General features: G+C 38.9%; 1 long non-coding RNA gene across 1 annotated transcript; it reads left to right on the plus strand.

Moving 5' to 3' along the window:
- The first annotated feature begins 10,812 nt into the window (after window positions 1–10,812).
- Window positions 10,813–12,447, plus strand: LOC125179302. Its single transcript, XR_007157217.1, has 3 exons — window positions 10,813–11,296; window positions 11,585–11,704; window positions 12,427–12,447. It is a non-coding gene; the product is annotated as an uncharacterized LOC125179302 (long non-coding RNA).
- Window positions 12,448–17,707: the final 5,260 nt, after the last annotated feature.

Below are 17,707 nucleotides of genomic sequence, written 5' to 3' on the forward strand. Positions count from 1 at the left end.
TTGCCTATTACCTCACTTATCCGAATTTTATCTCTAGTTATACATACTAATAAAAATTGATTCGTGGCTCTACTTCATTTTGTAGATTTTATTAAAAAATGCAATGCATGTGAAAGTTAGACTTAAAAGGCTTTCGTAAAAAATGAGTCAGGTCTGGTATTTTGAGGTAAGCAATCTGGCATTGTAGCCAAGAGAACGGTTGGCAACACTGCAGCGTTGCCAGATGGTATATTTCTATACCAAATTTCACAAATCTGGTATTTTCAGAAGGTGTCTGTACTGGAGTAACTAAGACGTGTGGGACTACAGTGCTGTGACCGCGCGGCATAATTGTAGTCAAGAGACATAGATCGTCTCTGTCTCAGATACGTGTCGGCCTGTTACTGGAGATAAACATCTCTGCTTGTGTCTGTGTTTGTATCCTGGCTGAGCCATACAGTGTCTGGTATGAATATTTTAGATCTGGTATATTGGTATATTTGCCTAAATCTGGTATTTTTCTGGTGTTTTCTGGCTTACTGCATTAAGTTCCACCTCGGAAGTTTGAACTTCCTCCAGCGTGTGCGCGGATTATATTGATTATATTCGGAGCGGCGCTACTAGAGCTTTCCGGCCATATTTGGACCCGCAAGTTTACCGCTTGATGAAATAACCCCAATCTAATTGTTAACATTTAACAACAGTGTTTAGTACAATAGAAGCACGAGAGTGACGATCCTTGATTTATTACTGATCAGTGATGATATGACCTAGGAAGAGTGAGGTTGTCGAACCGATCTCTGCGGCGCAAGCTCCACCATTTGTGTTCGGTGATTTTGAATTCTAGTGTGCCACTTATTGGAGTGGCACTTGAATTCTGGGGTGCCATTCAATATTTCACTGATCTTGAAATCCATCATCCATTCATAGAACTGGCAGCCTACTGCATCATTTTTCTACTTTGACCTGTCTCCAACGCATTCGCGGAGCGAATGTTTTCACAAGTCACCTATGTGAAAACAAGCAACGAAATAAAATTTCAACTAAGGTACTGGAGTCCGTTATTCGGACCAAAAGCTATCTGCTCAGCCGCAACAAGTGATCAAACCCGATATGTTAGATAAATGCAATATGCAAGCATGTACGAAAATAAGCATAAGCAAGATGACTTGATTCCGTGGCTTGCTCATGTTTAGCGAAGGGGAGAAGTGCGACAATGTGTTAAAAAAAAAGAAAAAGTGACAATGTAATCAAACACAGGAAAAAAGTCAAAATGTTCCAAACAGAGGGAAAAAATATAACGTGTTCAATTTGGCTAATTATCGTCAAGCTAGATAAATGCACAGTATATAAGATAATTTTTTTTCTTTTTATAGCCAATGTTTCTGACGAATGATTTCATTAAATGTGGAGGTAATAGTTTGTTTTTGAACAATAGAATTTCTGGTATTTTGAGCTAGGCAATCTGGTATTCTCGCCGAGAAAAAAAACTGGCAACACTGGGCCTGGGAAGCGGGACTCGGGAGCCCTGACCGCCGCGCCGCGGTCCGCGGCTGCGCCGCTGCGAGCGGCAGGTAGTGATGATCTAACCTTCGGAGAAGGAGGAGTTGGTGAGCGACGTTGAGGTCCAGCGAAGTTTTAGGATGCAACCTGCCAAATGCTTACTTGAAATTCATGTATCATGAATGTTTTGCTCTGTATCGTTTCAATGCTGCGGTTCTGTATGTAACGTAGGTAGATCTCTAGTTTTTTTCATCATCTAACTATTAAGTTCTGCAGTTGACTGGTAGTCATAACTTGGACGTAGCTGAGAGCTCTGTAATGCGCTAGTGTCTGAGCTATAACTTATGACGCTAACTACGTAATATTTATTTTTTTTACAACTTCTTGTGTTCATTAACTTCATTTCTGGCGTGAATGGGACTTTGATGTTCCTCGTCAGGTGAAACCTACTCGTGCCGATGGGCTACTTTGCACAAGTCGTTCTGAAATCGAGAAAAGGAGAACTATCGGGCATCGGCAAATTGGCAATGGTTGAAGAGAATACGTTACGTAAAGATTATGAATGGAATTAGGCCCACGTGTGGCGATCGCTGTTAGATTTCGTAAGCCAGTTACGGTCGTCTTGCAGCTCGTGCTTCGACCTGGCGCCATTTAAGTTTTTGAGTAGACGGGTTAAATTTGGTGTCAAATTGGTGAACCTGAAGGAATCTACTCTAATCAGTCGAGATATTAGTGCGACGGAAACTGGGATGGTTCGCATTCCGGAACTTTCAAGAGCCTGTCAGCCTCTTCCAAAGTATTGTTCTCGCAATCGGTAACATTCACCGCGCGTGAACTGCTGCCGCTGGACAGATGAGTTCCATCCCATGATTAGAGCCTTAGAGGGAGTATTTATAAGATTGTTCCCTGCTTTATTTGCCCTCCTTTGGGCCAGCTGATGCAAGATGCTGTTGATTGTCACTTACTGAGGGTAGTTTCCCAAATTCCCATTCCTGGACAATCCGGGATCTTTCGCTCTTTCGCGACCAATTCTATTGGTCTCGTCGTCTATTGAATGTTGACGAGAGTCGTCATCGACGAGAGTTTGAGCTCTGCATATTGGTTGCGGAAGCCTAACTCATTGAAGTCTGTTATCAATTGAAAGTAGGTTTTCTGTGCAGCTGGCAGCTTGACATTTACATTGCATCGACATGGTGTGGACCCTGACTCATTTTCTTGCTGAGGTAAGGCATCAAATATGATCCTAAGCTCCTCATTCAGGCTACTGCTATCTCTTGAATGGTCTAACAGGTGTGGGTTGGCCAATGCTGCACGTCGAACTGCAGAAGGTTAAATCAACTTTCAGAACATGTGAACATGCAACTAAATATGAGATAAACTTATCAAATTAGTGCGGACAGTAAGGCTTACGGCACGTGTAAGAATTGATAGTATGGGGTAAAATTCTGCGGAATAGGACCTGTTGACAATTTGATGCAGCAGGCTGTGGAGTGAGGCAGCTGTGAGTTAAAGTTGGTGTGGTGAGATGACTCAGTTACCTACAGCTTCTTGGGTGTGAGGCTGAGTTTAGTTAATGCTTTATGAGGGTAGGCGTTGGCGCTAGGGCTTGTTTATGAGTTGAAATTTTGGTCCACGTCTGCGCACCCGGTCTCCCGACCACTTGTGCGTCGACGGAAATATTGATATGTTGAGCATTGATAACATTTCCATCAAGTTTATCAAAAACTGGTAAATTAATGTTCACGCAACTTTTCGACAGGAAGAAGATAAATTGAAGGGAAACTTAATTTCATATTATTGAAAAATTGCAATAATATGGCATAATGACTCCAGTTATATTTTTAAGAGCTGCCAGCAAAAATATTTATGATTAGTCGCATACATTTGGGAAAAATGCGTGTTGGAAGGAATAATGAAGAAAATGCAATATTGATAAGAATTTATTATCCCGAATTTCAAGATTATGATGTATTTATAATAATAATAGCCGTTGTCAGCGTATATTAGGCCTTAGGTCTGTCGCCGATTCTGAACTTAGCAGGACTTATCACAGCTTGTTACACGTCTCGAACACGCAACTCGCTGCTCCAATATCTATTGTGCTTAATTTAACCGCCCGGCCTCCTCGCCGATTTGGGACCAAACCGATGCAGGCAGCGGAAATCGGACCCGCACCTTCCCTGCCACAGTCGTTGTACTCTGAACTATTTAACCACCCTGCCTTATTTAATTAATGCATTTTGTTCTTGTTCACGACGTATTTGTGCTAATGATTTGTGAAGGACTCCCAGTAATTAAATGAAAATAACTGGCAGTCCGATTTTGAAGTTTGGAAATTGATGCATTGCGATCGAAAATGAAACGCACGTGAAAGATTTCACCTTTTCGCGCAAAATAGGTAAAAAAAGAACAATGCACTAAGCAGAGCAACTGAATTCAGGGTGGCTTCATTGGTTCGTCGATTTCACTGTAAAGACCGGGCTTAGCCCATCGAGCTTAAATTGTCATCACATATTATTCCTTCATACCTGCGTCTTTTTTTTAGACTTGAATGTTTTATACTAGAAAATCGTATTGGATAACTGCATTTCATCTTTGTTCATCGCATTTCATCAATTCGTTGTCACCGAACTAAAATCAGCTAACTTGCCAAGATGTCTTCAACTTTTTCTTAATACCTCAACCTCTGAGGCACTAATCGTTTGAGGATGACCAGGGATTTTCACTTTACCTGTTTGCGTAAGGATACAGGAAACAGTTCTGAATAAAATATAACTTTAATAGGGAGGGAGTACCAAATTGAAACGCTCTCCTCACATCCTATCATAGGCATAATTTTGTTCCGAATGGCCTAAATCCCGAGGAGTTAAAATGAGAATGACGTGTTGCTTAAGAAGCCACGGAAGACAGAAAAAAAAGTATCGTCAAAGAGTAAACTATTTACTCAGCCACCTTAGGTTGCACACGCATTAAGTTCAAATAAAAAATAAACGGAACAAATTAAACATTCAATTCAATATCGCCAAAACTGCATTTTTTGGCACGCTAAAGCCAAATTTCTAAAACATGCTTGGCGTTAAAACATGCTTGGGCTATGCAACTTTCTTTATGAAAATGAATATATATTATATAACATAGTGATCTCGACGCTGCAGTGTAGGCATGATGCTGTCTCTTATACACATCTAGATGTGTATAAGAGACAGAATTAATGCATCTTGTTCTTGTTCACGACGTATTTGTGCTAATGATTGGTGAAGGACTCCCAGTAATTAAATTAAGATGACTGGCAGTCCGATTTTTGAAGTTTGGATAATTGATGCATTGCGATCGAAAATGAAACGCACGTGAAAGATTTCACCTTTTCGCGCAAAATGGGTAAAAAAGAACAATGCACTAAGCAGAGCAACTGAATTCAGGGTGGCTTCTTTGGTTCGTCGATTTCACTGTTAAGACCGGGCTTAGCCCATCGAGCTTAAATTGTCATCACATATTATTCCTTCATACCTGCGTCTTTTTTTTAGACTTGAATGTTTTATACTAGAAAATCGTATTGGATAACTGCATTTCATCTTTGTACATCGCATTTTGATAAAATTAGACGATGAATCCTATTGAAGCTTTGGTAATATAATAATGCAAATTAATTTGCAGACAAGTTGTCACCGAACTAAAATCAGCTAACTTGCCAAGATGTCTTCAACTTTTTTTTAATACCTCAACCTCTGAGGCACTAATCGTTTGAGGATGACCAGGGATTTTCACTTTACCTGTTTGCGTAAGGATACAGGAAACAGTTCTGAATAAAATATAACTTTAATAGGGAGGGAGTACCAAATTGAAACGCTCTCCTCACATCCTATCATAGGCATAATTTTGTTCCGAATGGCCTAAATCCCGAGGAGTTAAAATGAGAATGACGTGTTGCTTAAGAAGCCACGGAAGACAGAAAAAAAAGTATCGTCATGCAAAGTGTAAAGTTTTTACTCAGACACCTTAGGTTGCACGCGCATTAAGTTCAAATAAAAATAAACGGAACAAATTGAACATTCAATTCAATATCGCCAAAACTGCAATTTTTGGCACGCTAAAGCCAAATTTCTAGAACATGCTTGGCGTTAATACATGCTTGGGCTATACAACTTTCTTTATGAAAATGAATATATATTGTATATATAGTTATATATATAATATAACTATATGCATAAAACTATATTGCAGTTTTTCAGGATGTCGTGTTCTAAGTTAATTTGTTTGGCGTTGTTCAATTCTTATAACAGGTTCTCTAATTTTGTCCCATTCGTCAAGTAATATTCTGTACACATCGCTGACAATCTTGTCTTTGGATCTGTAAGATTCTTCAACATATTCTCTACTTTTGTCGCGGCGAAGTTTTCTGTATTAGTCCTTACTTTAGAAAAGTCTCCTATGATTTGACAGTCGTGCCTCCTGAAAAAAGAGTAAATTGGCCCAGTTGGTTTCGAACATTTTTCTACAATTAAGTGAGTGTTCGTAGGTTTTCGGCGTTCACAAATTTCTGCGATTCTTGCTTCAGTTACAGGGTTAAGAAGCTCAATAAAATTTTTCAAATGATAGTTCGATGACATTTCTTCTTCTAATCCGTAAATTAACATGCGTTGCAATGTTTCTTGGTGCGTCAAAAATCCATTTCTTGGTTCACTAGCTGTTCTAAGCCCCAAAATTTCTTGGAGAATACCCGAGTAATTATAAATTTTCTTACTCTGGACATTTTTCACTGCAAATCTCTTGTTCGCAAAGCAGAAGAATTCGGTAAAGCAGAGCAAATTCGGACAAATGCGGACAAATTCGGTGATGACGAATAATTTTTCGCGTGAAAGTATTAATAATACGATATCCACAATACGATAAGTATTGTGGATACACGTCCTATCACCGCACCTATATATTTCCAAATTATTTTTGGTCCGGTTTCAAAAGTCGCAACGTAGTTCGGATCTAATTGTTTGCAGTAAATAGGATGGACCTTGGTAAGATCGATATGCTAATGGAGATGAAGTACTTGTAATAACATATGTTTGTTTCAGTACATCTATTCGTTAGACAGGAAGTCATACATGTTAATTTGAATTATTTCGAGGTAACGATAGCAAACAAGCTTCCAGTTTTGATTAAGAAACGATCACCAGGGCCCGTACTGTCAAAATGTATTAAATACACATAGCGGTCTAATAGGAGGCGCACGCGTTAGAAATCAATCTCAAACGGCAATTTAGGCGGTTTGACTGCAGAGAATGGCAGATCAAAATTTGCTGGTTCATTATCTTCTCTCTGCAGGATGTGAACGCATAATATGTCGGCAGATAGGGCGTTTGGTCGGGGCCTTTCATTTGAAAATATGACCACCGGCACTGTTTTGAATCTTCGGCTTTTCCCGCCGTCAATGTTATTCCGTTCTTGAGATTTCCTAACAGTATGTAATTTTCTGCATTCGATCTTCGTGGTAAGTCGAAGACCGTTTAAATTTGATGCTATAATGATGCCTTCAAATAACATAGAGATGCATTTAGAGTATACTGAATACATGCCAGCTTGCTCGATGAAAAATGTAACAAATCTACCCACCGTTCTAGAGTCTCTTGATGGCCACTTGTATTCCTTTGCGATAATTAGTTTATCAGGATTTCAAGAACTTCGTATGGGGGCATAAATTTTTGGAGATGGCAGATTAAATAATATTGAATCAACAACATAAGAGAAAATGTATTATCCTTGTAATTTAAAAAGCAATGATTGAAATTGTTAAATCGTTACATATTCAACATGGAAAAGATTAAGAATGGTTGGAAGATGGCAGTCTAAATAATATTGAATCAACAACATGAGAGAAATTGTATCCTTGTAATGTAAAAAAGCAATGATTAAAATGGTTACGTCGTTACATATTCAACATGGAAAAGATTAAGAATGGTTGGAAGATGGCAGACTAAATAATATTGAATCGACAACTTAAGAGAAAGCGTATCCTTGTAATGTAAAAAAGCAATGATTGAAATGGTTACGTCGTTATATATTCAACATGGAAAAGGTTAAGAATAGTTGGAAGATGGATGACGTTTCCATCAACAACATAAGAGAAAGTGTATCCTTGCAATTTAAAAAGCAATGATTGAAATGGTTACGTCGTTACATATTCAAAAATTGAGCATTGATAACATTTCCATCAAGTTTATCAAAAACTGGTAAATTAATGTTTACGCCACTTTTCAGCAGGAAGAAGATAAATTGAAGGGAAACTTTATTTCATATTATTGAAAAAATTGCAATATATGGCATAATGACTCGAGTTATATTTTTAAGAGCTGCCAGCAAAAATATTTATGAATTAGTGGCATACATTTGGGAAAAATGCGTGTTGGATGGAATAATGAAGAATATGCAATATTGATAAGAATTTATTATCCCGAATTTTAAGATTATGATGTATTTATAATAATAATAGCCGTTGTCAGCGTATATTAGGCCGTAGGTCTGTCACCGATTCTGAACGTCGCAGGACTTATCACAGCTTGTTACGCGTCTCGAACACGCAACTCGCTGCTCCAATATCTATTGGGCTTAATTTAACCGCCCGGCCTCCTCGCCGATTTGGACCAAACCGAGGCAGGCAGCGGGAATCGAACCCGCACCTTCCCTGCCAGTCTTTGTACTCTGAACTACTTAACCACCCTGCCTTATTTAATTAATGCATCTTGTTCTTGTTCACGACGTATTTGTGCTAATGATTGGTGAAGGACTCCCAGTAATTAAATTAAGATGACTGGCAGTCCGATTTTTGAAGTTTGGATAATTGATGCATTGCGATCGAAAATGAAACGCACGTGAAAGATTTCACCTTTTCGCGCAAAATGGGTAAAAAAGAACAATGCACTAAGCAGAGCAACTGAATTCAGGGTGGCTTCTTTGGTTCGTCGATTTCACTGTTAAGACCGGGCTTAGCCCATCGAGCTTAAATTGTCATCACATATTATTCCTTCATACCTGCGTCTTTTTTTTAGACTTGAATGTTTTATACTAGAAAATCGTATTGGATAAGCTTGCCTTTCAGATTATATACTTCTTTGTGTGCACTGTTTTCCATTGTCTGTCCATCTAATTTGAGTAATCCCCTGGGCAACCGACATCAAAACCACACGGGAATTCGAAAAGTAATGATCGCCAATTATGAAGCTTGCGCAACTACAATGAAGAACTTCTTTGCAACTACTTTCAAAGCTACAAAAAGTAGGAGGAAATTCACCATTTGTTGCGATAGAGGTACTGCACCCAAAGATGTCTCCCGACAAGCAACTGTTGTTTCTTACGTTTCTGACAACGGACTGCCCAAAGAAGTTCTCTTAGGTGTTGGAATGATTCGGCAAGGCGATGCTCAGACGACCACAAATCATGTAAAAGAAACAGTTGCAACATTCCTGGACCCCTCATCGGTTGCATTTATATGCACCGACGGAGCTGCTGTATATACGGGAAAGAGAGGAGGCATGATTGAGTTATTAAAAGCGTCTGCAGAATATAGCACATTGATCGGACTCCCAGACTTCTGCCACAAAATGGAAAATTTGCTTGACAAAACGATGCCTCAGTGGGTTAGCGACACTTTGTCGACATGCAGATCTATCGCCGCATTCATCTCCGAACATAACATTGTTAAAAATCAAATACATAAATATATAAATATTGTTAAGAATTCTAATTTCATCGCCATCCCCAATCAGTGCGATACTCGCTTCGCTGAGTATTTGCATTTCCATTTAGACGCAATTTTGAAAAACATTCCTATTCTTATCGTGGCACTACCAGAATTAGTGAATATTCAGAGCTCTCTGGGAGACAAAGCAAGAGGCATTTTAAAATCAATATCCAGCGAAACATTCCTCATAAAATCAATGATGATCAGACGTCTTTACAAAGCAATATCTAATAAGGAAAAAGCAGGCCAAGATGCCTGTTTCGGACCCTTCGATTACAGACACCAAATCGATGTATTTCAACAAGAAATGCAAGAATTGAAAACACTTTCACCCGACATTCAGAGCTGCATTAAAGATGGCACTCTCATGTTGAGCTCTTCAACCGATTCTCCAACAGAGTTCTCCGGTACCAACATGAAAGAAATTGCATCAAGACTAGGCTTGAGGACCAGAAGTGATGTAGATGGGTCAAAAGACAAAAATTTAATTGAATCTATAATTGAATGTCATTCAAAATGGATTGATACAATCTGTGTGGAAGCTGGAAATTACTTGGTGATCCCTCCTTCTATCACCCTCGTAACCGACTTATTTTCGCTCCATAGAAATGCTGATATCACGGATGAACGGTCAACGGACATTAAAGTACTATTCGAGTCCGTTAACGTTGACTTTGAGGTATGTGGCCCTCAATGCCAGGCAATCAGGGAGTGCAGCTGTTTAACGAAAGATTATATTGATTTTATGGACGTTTTCCAAAGTGAGTGGCAGGCTGTGGCAAGCAACAAACTCATCAAAAAGGACAGTATTCAACCAGTATCATACACTTACGCATTCGCTCACTACATTAGCACTAACAACGAGAAATCAGTGTATCCAATAAACATCATTCGTTGCTTAGAAATTATTCAATTAATGAAGCCAACTCAAGCAGCCACTGAGAGGGTGATGTCACACGTGGCAAATACTGTGCAAAATCGATTCCAATCTAAGTATGTCTATCGGCCAGAGCCTGATGAAGATAACGTCATCGACAATGTAAACAATGAAGTTTTCCTGAGATGCAACACCAACATTGTGCAGCATGATGCTGACCTTGCAAGAGAAATATTCCTTGGTAATAAACATTTGGAATCTCTCATATTAGATAAGAAATCTAACCATAAAAGTAAATCGGTGAGCGCATATCTAAAGGAACTTGGGAGTGATGTGATGAAATACAATTTCCCAAAACGATGTCATGTGAAAAAGAAGAAACAAGCTGAAAACAGGAATTCTCAAATAGATCTTTGGCTATCGAAAGCGACCGATACCCAGCAAGCCATTTTGTTACTCAATTCCAATCCCGAAAAACCTTCTACTTCGCATGTAAGGGAAGGTGAAATTTCTATTTCTTGTGTCATCCCTTCTACTTCACATGCAGAGGAAAGTGAAATTTACTGCATCTGCAAATTAAAAGTTCCCAAAAGAAAGAAAAGAAATGCAGCCAGCGTTGATTTATCCGAATATGTTGGCTGCGAGAATGCAAAAAATTGCGAATCATACCTGGAGCGTATGGCTGCTGAAGGAGTCGAAGGTGGCGATTGGTTTACCAGGAAAATGGTACTGTGCAAAATGCGAAAATAAACAAATTATGTTTGAAAAATTGCAGCAGAAATTGGATGAAAAATTGCAGCAGAAATTGGAAAAATATAAGTTCGTAAAATAGAGATGTCATGAATTCTCCCGCTAACGCAAGCATCTTCATGTATATATAGAAACTGTTAATTTTTGTGTTAATAGGACATGTTCTGTTCTTTAAGCTTAAGGAAAGTGGAAAGGACGTGCGACTTGCACATGCGTTGGATCTACGTCCCGCATCCTGGTAACATAGTCATACAATATATGTACATACATAGTTCAAAACGTAATTTTGGACGGTGCATCTTATCACAGAGATCAACGCATGTCAGAAAGAAAGTAAACTTACTGAACTCCAAATATAATCGGGCAATTTAAATTGAAAGTATCATGCATCGTTGTCGCGTCAAGATGAGCAATATTACATCTCGTAACTCTTCTCATCATTTCTGCATTCGTAAATGGTGAGATTATCCATTAACGACGCCATTCAGAACTGTTACTTTTTCAAATTCGTAACTCTAAAGATAGATACTGATTTCTGATGAAGGTTTAAAATATTTATGTACAACATGAAATAAATAATTTACTAAACATAAAATATACAGAAATAACAGTATAATTTTTTAAATAAATTCCTAATGTTACCTTCGCTAGACAAAGGGTTTATTTTTCGGTTGCTTGGTTGAGTAAAAAATGCCTTCATATTTCGGTATCCGATGCATTTTACTCACGGCGCCTTGTAATTTCAGATATGGCTGGTGCTGACGCGGTGTTGCAAGTATGAAGAGATCCACCGCATTCGCTAACCGTCCTTGTGTTCGAAGCAGTGGTGCCGTGTTAAAGCCAAAAGCATGTTGGACACAGATGAAGTAAGCATAATTTCTGTGATGAAGTTATTTTAAGGAATGATAATAGGGCTTCACAGATAATAGGAATGATAAAAGGGCTTCACTTGATAATATTTGAAACTTCGCTCCCTTGAAAACAGTAATGAATAGGAATTCAGAACTTCAAGTGTTCTTCATTTCTTTTAATCTATGGTCAAATAGATAGAAGCACAAGTAGGATAGTCGGCGAGAATGACGAAACGATGTGCTTTTTCTTTCACGTTTCCATATTCTCCCTCACGTACAAATGGGCTTCACGTTTCCGAAACATTTGGCCGGATCAGAGCTGTAAAATATGTTCTATTAAGTGAAATAAACTATTTCTGAACAAAATGAAGGCTTGCAAAAGTAGTAATTCAAATTAACTTCAATTCAAGAACCTTTTCAAATCACATGATTTTTATGTCAACGTATTTTTTTAGGTCTACATTGAATTCTAAATTTAGACATGTATGAAAATTTAGACCTGAATTTACTAGCCGAGAAATGTATGAATTGAAATAACAATAATCATGTGAAAACCTCCACTCTTAATCTGATAATGAAAATAAAATATTATATAACTTTGCTATCCATCTATTTTAGAGGTACCGTAACCAACTAAACCAATTTTACAAAGACACTGCTTAAAAGTTGATAATGAAATCTTTAATTCAATCAAAAGATTTTACTCACATTTTACTCACGGTGCCTTGTAATTTCAGATATGGCTGGTGCTGACGCGGAGTTGCAAGTATGAAGATTGAAGAGATCCAGCGCATTCGATACCTTGAGTACTCCGCGGCCGTCCGCCGGTCCGCGCTCGTCCGACTTCCTCCGGCGTCCGCCCTCGCCACTCAGAGCTCACCTGGTAAAGATATGAAAGCCATTGGCATATATTGCTGTTTGCATACGACAAATAGAGGTAAATGTATCTGTTGATGCAAATAGCTGAAATAGAAACGAACTATCTTAAATTTAACTTTCATTGTCATTGGTTTAAGTCGCCAAGATCGAAAGATGGACGTTCTTTGTTACTAAACGCTTTAACAAGTTTAAGGTCTCCTTTTTCCTGCCTTTTTAATCATTATTTCAATTTTAATTGTTGGATCGAAATTAGACCGTAGGTGGATCGAAATTTAATATATGAACCGTAGAAAATAGAATTCCATCCTGCCCGGAGCGCCATAAGTACCTCCCTTGTCAGAATTCCACCATGCTTATAGGACTCAAAAATGAACTTGAGGGAGAGTCTAAAAAACTCTCTGCTTTGCCACTATGACAGAACTTATGTTACGCATACGTTTTTTTTAATAGTTTTTCATTTCTCGATGCGTCCTTAATGTGTCGGAATATACCGCGTTTACCCTACTAAAAAACTTTTGCTTCAATAAAATAAATTTCTGAATTCTGAGTGCAGACTACTGGCCAGGGGAAATCTATCAAATTAATGTTTGGTAGAAAAGATTTTACAGAGTCGTATTGCAGACAGTTGTTATTAGTACACTTCTACAAATAAACAAAATTAGTCATGATAAAATTACTCACTAATCTTGCTTTGTCTATGTGTCACATCGTTGTTTATTGCAGTAACAGAGATCGACGCTTCACTAACCGCCAAATTTCTGAATAACCCGGAACGCGCCTGTCCGCATATGCCACACTCAGGAAGATGTATATAAACGGGGAAATTTCTCGCGTATATATAGTTTTTTATATTATCTTCGCACACGCATTCGCGTAAATCATGGTCATCGATTCCACACGGCGTAGCACTCGGCGCAGGCCGCGGAGCCGTCCGACACAGTTCTGATTTAGACACAATGGAATGACATCTGAATGGAATGGCAACATCGTCTGTAGATTTCAAGTAATGCTGAACGATCTTCGACTTCGAGTGTGATGTGTCCCTCTGAAGCTATTCTCATAGTGACTTCATGTTTTCGTCGGCGAGAAAATACGCTCTCTAATATTACACTTTGTAACCGTCTGTCTGTCCGTCCGTCTGTGCGTCTGTTCGTCCGTCTGTCATTGGGATCGAAGCGCTCGCTGCCAGCCGCAGATAGTTTGTAGCGCATATTGCATGGTTGCCAAAGGCACTCTTATGGAGTTTCTTTCTGTTAATTATTACTTGCTTTTTCGGATCTCCTGTAAATGATTTAACATGTACATATGAGCAGAGTGATACTAGCAATGGTAATAAGTTATAATGGTTATTTTTTATTACTGCAATTGATCCAGTTCATGACCATTTCTTATGAATTAAGTCCATAGGAAGTCCATTGCAAATTTTTTGGTTTGGATATCCAGTAGGCGTATAAGAAAGGTTGGAGCGCTACTATTCTTTTGACTTACCATACCAGGCGTAGCCGCGTACCGCACGGTAGCGGCGACCAGCTGCAGCACGCAGCCCGCCCGCAGTTGTGGAGTAGAATTCGTGGGGGAAGGTGTAGTGACCTTGACACTCCAATTATGACAGAGCGCTCCAATTTCCCAAAAGCTCATGTTCTTTTATTTATACTATGGAATGCCACCATGCCTGTCCGCATATGCGGATACTAAAAAAAATTAAAACTAATAATGATGCTAATGCTGGGATTTATTCCAGCACAAGCCTCGCACCCACCCCTGGTGGAGTACCCCAATTGGACCGGCTGAAGTGCTTCTCCTATTAACGGAGACAATGGCCATGCTCCAACCTTGGTAGCCAAGCAACGCAAGGTGCTCCCAACCGCTATGGGGCGGATACCCCCATCTTTTTTTTTTGTATGGCGCACAGAGTGGCTCCATAGAACACCGGTCTCGCAAACTCAGGAACCCGCCCTCCAATCACCAGGATTGGAGTGGAGCAAACTCCAACAATTGTGGCCAGCTCATGCCTCAAAATGCTGAAAGTGTTCGGTGACAGGACCTTGGATCGTAATATTGTTTACCAATATTTACTCGCAGGTGAACAATGGTCATGTGAACAATTCAAGCAGTCAGCAGTGAAATCGACAACGAAGCAGCATCAAGCAAAATCGACAAGGAAATTGACAACTTGATAATCGCATAATCATAATAAAATATCCCTTTGGAAATTTTATCTTCAAATAAGAATATCATTGTCTAATATGCCGAATTGAGAAAGATAATAAGAAAATTGTTGATAATAAATACTCTCATGTCTTCGACAAAACGTGCAACTACTTCTGACCAACTATACTAATTTTTAATCTATACATCCCACGTCAAGTTGAAGCTTACGGGATTTCCGGTTAATTTTGTGTACTCAGTGATTCAAAATTCCTTATACATTTTTTGCTAAACAAATAGGGCAGCCATCTTTTTATATTATGTTCCCATGCAGAAGCACAATTAAAAACATTGTGTTTGTGAAACATTAATTTATATTCACTCAAACACAAAATTGATTCATATCCTACCTGATATTTCTTACAAAGAATTTCAACCTTCGTAATTACATAGGATTTGTGTAATGGTCGGTACGAGTAGAAATAATGGGACAAAAGAGTGAGGTGAGAGCAGCCAGCCTTGTGAAGGCCGCGACGCCTTGCGCCATCCAACCGCCTGACCAGAGGCCTGCAGCCTTCTGCCTTCTTGGGTAGTGGGAGAGATAGTGATGTGGCATGATGGTGATGTGGCGTGATGATGATGTGGCGTGAGGGTGATGTGGCGACCATTGCCACATCTTGTCAACAGAGCAAAGTTCATACTTCATAGGCATACGAAATCTAGTGTCCAAACCTTTGGTCAACCCTCAGACAGATTTCAAACTGTTCATTTAGACCTTGTTGGTTCCTTGCCTTTAGTGGTGCCACAGAATGAAAATTATACTAGTCCATACCAATATTTACTCTCGTGTATTGATAGAGCGACTAGATGGGTAGAAGCTATTAATATTGTTGACATTACTGCTGCATCTGTTGCCATTGCTTTCTTTGAAATATGGATTTCTTGCTTTGGAGTGCCATTAATGTCGTCACAGATAGAGGTACGGTACTCAATTTGAATCTGAACTATTTTCTGAACTTTCCGCATTGGTAGGATTCCTGCGACTACGTACCACAGCTTATCATCTGCAATCAAATGGTATGGTAGAACGTGTGCATAGAACTATCAAAACCGCTATCACAGTCTGCAAACAAAATTGGTTTTATGCTTTGCCTATTATACTTCTAAGTATTAAAAATTTGCCAAATGAGTCTGGATTTTTTCCCGCTGTTGCCATTACTGGAACTTTGTTACTGTTACCTCATCCTCTAATAACCAATAATAATTCAATGTTTAATAGTGACTCTGTTTGTAATTTAGCTGCAGAAATGTCATAAATTGATTTTTACCAAATGTCTGACTGGAAAATCCATTCAAATCCAAAATCCTACATCCCATCCGAGCTGAATCACTGCAGTCATGTATGAGTACGCGTTGACAGAGTGCAACATCCCTTGGAAGCACCGTACACAGGTCCCTTCAAGGTTCTGCAAAGGCATCCAAAATTGTTCATAATACAAACCCTGACCTTAATGGAACAAGCTATATCCATTGACAGGTTGAAACTGGCACACATGCCTTGTCAACCAAAACCTCCAGTTGTTGATCCAGAAGTACTGGCCAAAGAGGTTACTCCTGCCAGCGAAATGCTGCCAGAGAACTCTTCAAAATGCTCATCTTGAACTGGACGTAGAATAAAATTCAATAAGGTAGAGGATTTCATATACTACAGTACTAACTCGAGGTTCCACCTTTGGGTGGGGAAGCCATGTAGCAACATCCTGCCTGACTTCTTGAATCCATCCATCTAAGAAACAGTTCATTCTTGTGTTGACATTATCATAGCCGTTTTGCTCCTTGTTGGTTCATCACCAGCCCTGTACTAGTAAACAATAAACTTGCCTCGCACCTTGCTCCAGCCTCTCCCTAGCCTCTGAGTTTTGGTATATAGTCAAATGGGGTAAGACAGGATTGCAGCCTTCATGGGGTAAGAAAGGACAGGCCCATGGCATGCATTCTAATTGCACTGAATTCAATTTGACAAAAGAATATGTTAGAGCAATGATTGTCAGTCATTTCATTGTTTGTTTCAACCCTGTTCTGCAAATAATGAATTTTTGGTTGATTTTTGAAGAAATCCTATGTAAAGAAGGGTCACAAAATAGTTAACCCTATTTGGGAAATAAGCTCTGTCTGATTACAAAAAATTTTTTGGCCAAGTTTGTGGATGTAGGCAAGTAACCTCAAGTAACAAGCAACTTTTGAGACATAATAGGCATTCCTACCTGCTATCATCACTGCCTGATAACTGTTCTAAAATTGGGTAAAAAAGGACCGGACATGGGGTATGACGGGACCACTAAATGATCCTGTTTTACCCCACAAGTGGTCCTATCTTACCCCACAAATGGTCCTGTCTTACTCCACAAATGGTCCTCTCTTACCCCATAGTTTATCAAAAATAGCTTTTAAATGAATATATTATTGTGCATAAGTATACATATAGTATTTACATCTCTTGCTTAAAATAACCATTCTAACTTGTTAGCTTCTTCAATTAGATAAATTTAGCATAGGTAGTATTGTGAATTGCATCATGGGATGTCTCTTCCCATTAGTGAACTGCAGAACAATGTGCAAGAGTGGTTGGGGGAAATCATTGTGTGAAACATAAAAAAATAATTATTATCACAATTTTGTGAGAGGGCATGGGCTATGTTTGAAGAAGTGCACCACAAATGCTGTTAGCAAGAAAACACATGACACCTGACTCTTAAGTTATTATCCATTGATTTTATTACCAATTTGATAAATTTTCAGACAATGACACTAATGGAATATGGTATAAATGTAGCATTTAGCAGTGCTCTACAATGAATCAAAGTCAACCTACTATTTCTATGCTTAACAAAGTTTTCTCATGGCAAAAACTCCAACGTGACTGATATTAGAGTTGTCTTCCTGCAACACAAAACAGTAACAAGTGGTTGTTTAATCAAATAATGTGTTTCT

Source organism: Hyalella azteca, unplaced genomic scaffold (genome assembly GCF_000764305.2).
Source record: "Hyalella azteca isolate HAZT.00-mixed unplaced genomic scaffold, Hazt_2.0.2 contig16446, whole genome shotgun sequence".
Taxonomy (NCBI): Eukaryota; Metazoa; Arthropoda; class Malacostraca; order Amphipoda; family Hyalellidae; genus Hyalella; species Hyalella azteca.